Source organism: Orycteropus afer, unplaced genomic scaffold (assembly GCF_000298275.1).
Source record: "Orycteropus afer afer isolate SDZICR_OR568_19922 unplaced genomic scaffold, OryAfe1.0 scaffold00298, whole genome shotgun sequence".
Classification (NCBI taxonomy): domain Eukaryota; kingdom Metazoa; phylum Chordata; class Mammalia; order Tubulidentata; family Orycteropodidae; genus Orycteropus; species Orycteropus afer.
The window spans coordinates 1,294,978-1,304,651 of NW_006921885.1; positions in this window are offsets into that span (position 1 = coordinate 1,294,978).

Below are 9,674 nucleotides of genomic sequence, written 5' to 3' on the forward strand. Positions count from 1 at the left end.
AATCCTACTTCTGTAGTGATACTGCCTCGGAAACCCAAGGAGGGGTCGCTATGAGTCGGGGCCGACTCTACGGCATATAACAACAACAACAACAAGTGGCCCAGTCACTCAACCAGGCCCAGCCACTCAACCAGGCCCAGCCAAGTTGACGCACAAACTTAACCACCACACACATCAACCACCAAAGTCAAAGACAAGAAATTGAAGATTTTTACCAACTTCTGCAGTCTGAAATTGACCAAACATGGAATCAAGATGTATTGATTATCACTGGTGATTGGAATGCAAAAGTTGGAAACAAAGAAGAATTGCCAGTACTTGGAAAACATGGCCTAAGTGATAGAAATAATGCCTGGAGCTCACACAATAGAATTTTGCAAGACCAATGACTTACTCATTGCACATACCTTTTTTAAACATCATAAATGGTGGCTATCCACATGGACTTCACCAGATGGAGTACACAGAAATCAGATAGACTACATCTGTGGAAATAGGCAATGGAGAAGCTCAATAACTTCAGCCAAAACAAGGCCAGGAACAGACCATCAATTGCTCATATGCAAATTCAAGTTGAAGCTGAAGACAATTAAAACAAGTCCACAAGAGCCAAAATATGACCTTGATAATATCCCTCCTGAATTTAGAGACTATCTAAAGAGTAGACCTAATGCACAGAACACCAGTGAGTGAAAACCAGAGGAATTGTGGGATGATATCAAGAACATCATCCATGAAGAAAGCAAAAAGGTCATTAAAAAGAGAGGAAAGAAGAAAGGACCAAAATGGATGTCAGAAGAGACTCTGAAACTTGCTCTTGAATGGAGAGTAGCTAGAGCAAATAGAAGAATCGACAAGATAAAAGAACTCAACAGAAGATTTCAAAGAGCAACTCAAGCAGACAAAGTAAATTATTCTAATGAAATATGCAAAGACCTGTAGTTAGAAAACCAAAAGGGAAGAACACATTCTGTATTTCTCAAGCTAAAAGAACTGAAGAAAAAATTCAAGCCTCAAGTTGCAATATTGAAAGACTCTATGGACAAAATATTGACTGATGCAGGAAACATTAAAAGAAGATGGAAGGAATACACATAATCACTGAACCAAAAAGAATTGGTTGATGTTCATTCATTTCAGGAGGTGGCATATGATCAAGAACCAATGGTAATGAAGAAAGAAGTCAAAGTCTCACAGAAGGAATTGGTGGAAAACAAGGCTCCAGGAATTGATGGAATACCCGCTGAGATGTTTCAACAAATGGATGCTGCACTAGAGACACTCACTCAGTTATGCCAAGAAATTTGGAAGAGAGCTACCTGGCCAACTGACTGGAAGAGATCCATATCTGTGCCCATTCCAAAGAAAGGTGATCCCACAGAATGTGGAAATTATCGAACAATATCATTAATATCACACAGAAATAAAATCTTGCTGAAGATAATTCAAAAATAGTTCCAGCAGTTTACTGACAAGAGAACTTCCAGATATGCAAGCTGGATTCAGAAGAGGACATGGAGTGAGAGATATTGCTAATGTCAGAAGGGTCTTGGCCTAAAGCAAAGAAGAATAGAAAGGTGTTTACTTATGTTTTATTGACTATGAGAAAGTATTCAATTTTGTGGATCATAACAAATTATGGATAACATTGAGAAAATGGAAATTCCAGAACACTTAATTGTGCTCATGAGGAACCTTACATAGACCAGGAGGCTGCCATTCCAACAGAACAAGGGAATACTGCATAGCTTAAAATCAGGAAGGAGTGTTTCAGGGTTGTATCCTTTCACCATACTTATTCAATCTGTATGTTGAGCAAATAATCCAAGAAGCTGGACTATGTGAAGAAGAACATGGCACCAGGATTGGAGGAAGACTCATTAACAACCTGCAATATGCAGATGACACAACTTTGCTTACTGAAAGTGAGGATGACTTGAAGAACTTACTGATGAAGAGTAGAGATTACAGTCTACAGTAAGGATTACATCTCATTATAAAGAAAACAAAAAGCCTTACAACTAGACCAATAAGCAGCATCACCATAAATGGAGAGAAGATTGAAGTTGTCAAAAATTTCATATTACTTGGTTCCACAATCAACACCAATGAAAACAGCAGTCAAGACATCAGAAGACCTATTGTACTGGGCAAATCTGCTGCAAAGGACCTCTTTAAAGTGCTGAAGAGCAAAGATGTCTCTGAAGACTAAGATGCACCTGACACAAGGCATGGTATTTCCAATCACCTCATATGCATGTGAGAGCTGGACAATGAATAACGAAGACCGAAGAAGAATTGATGCTTTTGAGTTGTGGTGTTGGCGAAGAATACTGAAAGTACTGTGGACTGCCAAAAGAACTAACAAATCTGTCCTGGAAGAAGCGCAGCTGGAATGCTCCTTGGAAGTGAATGGCCAGACTTTGTTTGATCTACTTTGATTATGTAGTCAGAGGGGACCATTTTCTGGAAAAGGATATCATGCTTGGTAAAGTTGGAGGGTCAATGCAAAAGGGAAGGCCCTCAATTAAATGGACTGACACAGTGGCTGAAATGATGAGCTCAGGTATAGTAGGAATCTTGAGGCCAGCATAGGCCCAAGGAGTGTTTTGTTCTGTTGTACATGGGGTTGCTATGATTTGGAGCCAAATCAATGGCACCTAATAACAACAACAACAATTAAGCATTTATTTAAAGTCTCTTTCCAAGTTCACTTGAGAATTTTTCTATACTTCCTTGCTTAACACAAGCTATGGTTTTTGGGGGTTTTTGTTTTGTTTTGTTTTTCCCTATTTGAAGACTTTTCAGATCAAGCTAATCATGGGCATATTTCCAAAATGTATAAGAATTAGAGAAAGGGGCTTGATTGCTTAATTCTTTCTCTGACTTGGAGCTTGTGTTAACTGGTTGAAGCCAGAGTCCTCAGCATGCTCATGAAAGCGTGGTGATCCACTGATTAGCAATGACAAGGCCATCTGGCCTTCCTGCAGCACATTGGAGAAAATGTCTTTTGGCATAAAAATCAGGGATGCCTGTAATTTAAAATGAGCCAAGTGCTTCCACCACTTTTGAAGTGTTTTGAAGAAAACAGGGTCTGACTATAAGGGAGCACTCATAGTGCCTAAGGCTTTTGACTGCTAACCAGAAGGCTGGTGGTTAAAACCCACCAGCCACTCCTCAGAAGGAATACTGGGCAATCTACTTCCACAGAGATAGGCCTCGGACACCGAGGGATCACTATGAGTCAAATCGACTTGAAGGGAGTGTTTTGTTTTGTCCCAAAGGAAGTTATGGCTGTGAATACCAATGGCATGATTCTAAACATTAACCTTTCTCCCCCTATTTTATACCCTTCAACCTATTCTTTAGTGATTTTCCTCAATGTTCCCCTTTTGTTTTTCTTCCTCAATCAATTACTGCATCTAAGTTGATAAACAATTCAGTCCATAACACTAAGCCTAAAATTGTAAACTCTACAGGTATACAAAGGAATCCATGAGTGGAACAAATGGTTAAGCACTCAACTACTAGTCAAATGTTGATGGTTTGAACCTACCCAGAGATACCTTGGAAGATAGACCTGGCAATCTATTTCTGAAAGATCACAGCTTTGCAAACCCATATGTGGGGTTGCCATTGGAATTGACTCAATGGCAACTAACAACAACAAAAGTTGAAAGCCTGGATTTCTGGGTTGTGTGTACTTTTTGGTTGACTTTTAAATAGCTTTTAAATAGCTATTGATTAAGAGAAGAAGACCTGGTGGCACTTGGCTGCTAACCAAAATGTTGGCAGTTCGAACACTTCCATGGGAGAAAGATCTAGAGATCTGCTTCCATAGAGATTAAACCAAGAAAATCCTATGGGATTCTACTCTGACACATGGATCACAGTGGGTCAGAATTGACTCAATGGCACCTAACAACCACAACAATTCATTAAGGAGATGACCAAATGGACAATAAAGGAGTTGGAGCAGTTAGAAGGAAGTAGCTGAAGAGCCAGAACTTGGCATATGAATGAGCCCACAGTGAACTTGGCTAGCTCTGTGCTGCTTCCTCCCTATCCATGCAGCCTAGCCCATGAACTAAAGGAGAAAAGGATCACATTATGATAAACATTCCAGTGGGCAGAGATTTGTTAGGAGCCCACTGCCATATTTTGATGTAATTAGCAGCACCCACACTCACTGACATGTTGAAGACAGCAAACACTCTTCACTTCTCCAAATCAGTGGTTTCCAGTCACTGTTTCCAGAGTGGTTTTATTCCAGGAAAATCAAATGACATGTGCTTTCCAGAACAATATAATCCTCAGCCATTGGATTATGGGCTCAGTTTGGGAATCAGAACACATGGTTACTGTGGTAGTTAAGTTTCTGTGTCAACTTGGGGCCTGATGAAGTGGCTAGGCAGCTGGATGTCATACTCCCCATGATGAGACTAGTAATCATCTCCACGGTGGAATCTACTGTGAGCAGCTGAGTAGTTGCCTGAGGGATGTGGTCTGCTTCCTGTATATAAGGAGAAGACTGGGGGAATGGTCTCTAGCTTATAGCATGTTTGAACCCTGCATGTAGCCATGTCATTGTTCAGCAGCCTGCCATGCTCTGCCAACCTTCGGACGTTCAATGGACTTAAATTAATGGCCTGTCATGTGGTTTGGTAACATTGGGACTGTGCCTTTTTACTTGTCAATGTTGGGCTTGTCAAGTCTCAGCAGCGAGCAGCTGTCTGAGTGAAGAAAAGTCTCTAGCTTCAGTGGGCCGGGAACAGGAGGCAGAGTTGAAGCTCAAGTCTGAGGGGCTTTTAGCCAGCCCCTAGAGCCTGGCACATTGAACTCGGACTTAAAGCCTCCTAATTGTAAAAGAATAAACTCCTGTTTGTTCAAGCCATCTCATTTCTGGTATATTCCTGTTAGAGGGGCACTAGGTAATCAGAACAGTTACTATAATGTTACCTGAGAATCTCTGGGTCTAGGAGCACTATCCTTATAAACTCCAACTGATAGTCGGAGCTATTCCTATACTACAGATTGACTACAATTAAAAAAAAAAAAAAAAGTTGTCACTGAGGTAACTCTGATTCATACTCACATGTGTCAGCATAGAATTATGCTCACAGGTTTTCAATGGCTGTTTTCTTTCATAAGTAGATTACCAGGCATTTCTCCTGAGGCATTTCTGAGTGGACTCAAATCTCCAAACTTTGAGTTAGTAGCCAAGCACATTAACCATCTTCAACACCCAGAGACGGATGGTAATAAAACAAAAGTGAAAACTGAACTAGACTTCCCTGAAGAAGAATCTCTCTGATGATGAAGCTTCACAAATCATTCCTGCATCACCTCATGGATGAGAGTTTTAATGCAGGCAGGCAAAACATTGAAAAAGTTGAATGCATGGATATTATATTCTTGATTCATTAAATATCAACTTTGGTAAATACACCATATCTATAGTAATTTGAGGGGCTCTGGTAGCATAGTGGCTAAGGCACTTGACTGCTAATCAGAAGGCTGGTGGTTCAAACCCACCAGCCACTCCTCAGAAGGAAGGTTGGGCGATCTACTTCTGTAGTGATACCACCTTAGAAATCAAGGAGGGGTCGCTATGAGTTGGGTCTGACTCAACAGCACATAACAACAACAAACATAATCATAATAATTTGTTTGAACTCTCCCCTTGAATCTCAGGGTATTGCTTTTTGTGTATACTCATTGTAAGTATCGCCATTCTGACATTCCTATGGGTTACTGGGATTTATACTATCGTAATTAATTTTTTTTTCCTTCTAAATTTTAGGACCAGGCAGTGTTTTGTTCTGTTGTACACAGGGTCACTATGAGTGTGAGCCTACTCAACAGCACCTAACAACAACAACAAAAAGTTGTGCTAATGTGGACTCTCAGTGCTGTTATTTTGGTTGAGTGGCTTTGTGAAGTTAATGTTTTGATCTGGACTAATATTTTTCTTTGTAGTCAAACAACTTGGACAGGTCTGAGAAGAGTGTAAATACCATCAGACCCTTCCTCTTCTGTCTCCGTGTGAACTGAACAGTGTTGAATGACCTAACACAGATAGTGTATGCTCACATAGATGAGAGAGACATGAGGGCACAGAATCCTTTATTCTGATGGGAGGAATTCTGCATGTCATGTTAAAAAAACTACAGTTCACCAAGGCTGGAAAAGTTATAGTCTTGCAAAGAACCAGGATAAAAATTCACATTGGCAGCCACACTTATCGCTCTTGATTATAAAAAGCACCAGAGGTTTAGCTGTCATGTATCTGACAAGGTTCTATGCAAATGTGGGTACTCTCCCAACACTGTGCATGTCATCTGTGATTTTTGATATTCAGCTTGGCAAGCTCCTATTCTCAGTTGCAATTCCTCTAGGTGTGCCAATATCCAATATGAATACTAAGTTTCTTCCTCAGGACTCACTGCGCTAAATAAGAAAATAAAGAAATGATAATATTATTGTTTTACAGCTTCTCTCTTACAAAGGATGCAAGGCTCTGAACAAATATTTAGCCTGAACTGGAGAGGGAGGGGGGAATGTAAATTGCTCTTTGGAGAGGAACATTAATTCTTTCCACTTTCTTATGTGTCATTTAACAAATTATCCATCCCAAGGACTAAATGGCTCTCTAGCTGCCAGCCTGCATTCACAGTCCTGCAAACAGCTATCATTTCATTTTTAATTTACTAATGACATCCATTGTATCATCTTGCCAACTCTTCATAATTGTTTGTGAGAAAGATCAGATAGATCAACTTTACAAACAGGAAAACTAAGAGACTACCACCTATTGGTGTCACCAGCCAACCCACAAGCCAATTACCCTTCCTACCTGAAATAATATTCCATAAAGTCATTCAAATACTTACTTGAGGGACTATTATGTGCCAGGAAATAAATGTAATTCTTTCTTCTCCAGGAACACTGGGCAGTATATACATAATCTCAGAAACTTGGATGACTAGTCTCTTTCTTCTTTTAACACACTAATTTTCAGGAGATCTCAACCCTTGAGAATAGATTATGATGTAAACCCAAACCCACTGCCATTGAGTCAATTCTGACTCATAATGACCCCCAAAGGGTTTCCAAGGCTCTAAGTCTTTACAGAAGTGAATTGCCTGATCTTCCTCCCAGGGAATGGCTGGTGAGTTTGAATCACTGACCTTCTGGTTAGCAGCCAAATGCCTTACTCACGGCACCATCAGAGCTACTTTATTATGATGTAAGTAGATGCTAAAAATATTAATGTATTTTTTGGCTTAGTTTATTAAAAGGATGATGTTCAGAAAACAGAAATAAAGTGTTCGTAAGAGTTGTCATTTAGTTTTCATCCTCAATACTCAGTAGAATATATTGGAGAATATATTAAGTTCTGAATGTTTCAAAAGGGTTTTGACAAACTCAAATGCATGCAGGAAGTGAGCAATGGAGAAAAGAGGGACTTGAAAACTGTCTCTTAGAATTATTGATAGAGCAAAGGAGAGTCAGCCTGGGAAACAAAATGCTGACAGGCATTATAAAACAGCTATCTGCAAATACCTGAAAACCTACCATGTAAAAGAAAACAGAGGTTTATTTCTCATGTTTCCATGCTATGGAACACAGAATGACCATCCTTACAACCCACATCCATGGAAGGGAGGTGAACTGCAAATAGATGTGTTATATAACAACTTAGCTATGAGCTGTGTGGACCTACAGAGATGATTATTGGAAGTTGGGAAAGAACAGGTGAATATGAGAGACACTTAAAAGAGGCACCATCAGGATCTTATAACTGACTAGAGGGCAATCACTGAGGATCATTATATTTGACTCCAAGAGTTCTTACTTAAAAGGTAGAATCACCAGCCAGACCAACATGCCCTCAGCCACTTGCACTCTACAGGGAATGTCTAGGTGTGTCTTTGACAAAAGCAGAAAGCTAAAGCAGAGCTATTATTCCAGACACAATGACAGACAGATCTGGGGTTTTAATACTGAAAACTGTGAAACTCCCACTTCAGCATCTTGGTCTTAGCTATTCCTCTTCCCCATATGTTCATCTCCTAGGCATTTGCATAGGTCACAGCTTTGCTTCATTCAGGCCTCTGCTTAAATGCCATCTCCTTGACCCTCCTCTCCAGTTTGTATACTCTCCCTTTACTTATTTTTTATAGCTCATGTAACTAACTGCCTGAAATTATATAAACATTTTCCTGTTTCCCCACCTTGAATGTGAGCTCTGAATGAGAGAAACACTCTTTTATTTACTGATTTAGTCCCCCATGCCTAGAACAGTGCCTGGCATGTGATAGACTCTCAATGGATGATTGTAGAGTTAATTTTCTCCAAGTATAACTTCATGGAAAATATTTTCATAGCACTGCCTCTTGATGCAAAAAAAAAAAAATATATTGAGATAAGTCATCAATTTGGTCAGAGTCATATTTTAATCCAATAAACCAAAAACCAAACTCACTGTCATCAAGTTGGATCCAACTCATAGTAACCCCTCCTTGGGTTTTTGAGACGGTTATCACTACGGAAGTAGATTGCCCCATCTTCCTTCCAAGGACTGGCTGGTGGGTTTGAACTGCCAGTCTTCTGGTTAGCATCCAGTTACCCATAGACCAAAACCTAATATTTGATTGTTCAATATTATAGCAATGGAATGTCTTTAACTCTTTATTGAATTCGCAAAACAAAACAAAAAAAAAAATCAACATGTTGTTGTTGTTGTTGTTATGTGCCGTCGAGTCGGCCCCAACTCATAGCGACCCCTCCTTGGGTTTCCGAGGCAGTATCACTACGGAAGTAGAATTGCCCAACCTTCCTTCCAAGGAGTGGCTGGTGGGTTTGAACCACCAGCCTTCTGGTTAGCAGTCACGCACCTTAGGCACTATGCTACCAGAGCTCCCAATGTTATATTATAATGTTGGATCTAAAAACAAAAATACAATATATATTGCCATTTTTCAAGTTATAAGGGAATAAGACAAAAAATATTAATTTTGAATTTTAAATTCAAAATTTGAAGCTTGAATTTTCATATGGAAGTTAAAAAAGATGACTGTAAAATGAATAAATGAATCATAGGGTATTTTTAGGAGAGTGGAACTATTCTGTATGATACTGTAATGGCAGACACATGATATTATGCATTTGTCAAAACTCATAGAACACACATAGAGTGAACCATAAGGTAAACTATGGATGTTAGTTTAAAATAATGTAGCAATATTGGCTTATCAATTGTAACAAATATTCCATACAATGCAAGATGTTATTAATAGGAGATATATGCAGAATATAATTTCAAATTCTCATGGAATTCAGACTTTGTGGAGCCATGGAGGCTGAATGAACCCCTGAAACTATTACCCTAAGATAATGTTTAAACCTTAAACTAAAAATATTTCCTGAATCTTCTTAATGCTAAACAATAGTTTAATTTAACTGGTAAATAATGTCTGCTTTGAGTATTATGGGAACTCTGGTAGTGTAGTGCCTAAGGCATTTGACTGCTAACCAGAAGTCTGGCAATTCAAACCCACCACCCACTCCTCAGAAGGAAGATTGGGCAATCTACTTCCGTGGTGATACTGCCTCGGAAACCCAAGGAGGGGTGGCTATGAGTTGGATCCAACTCGACAGCAGTGAGTTTT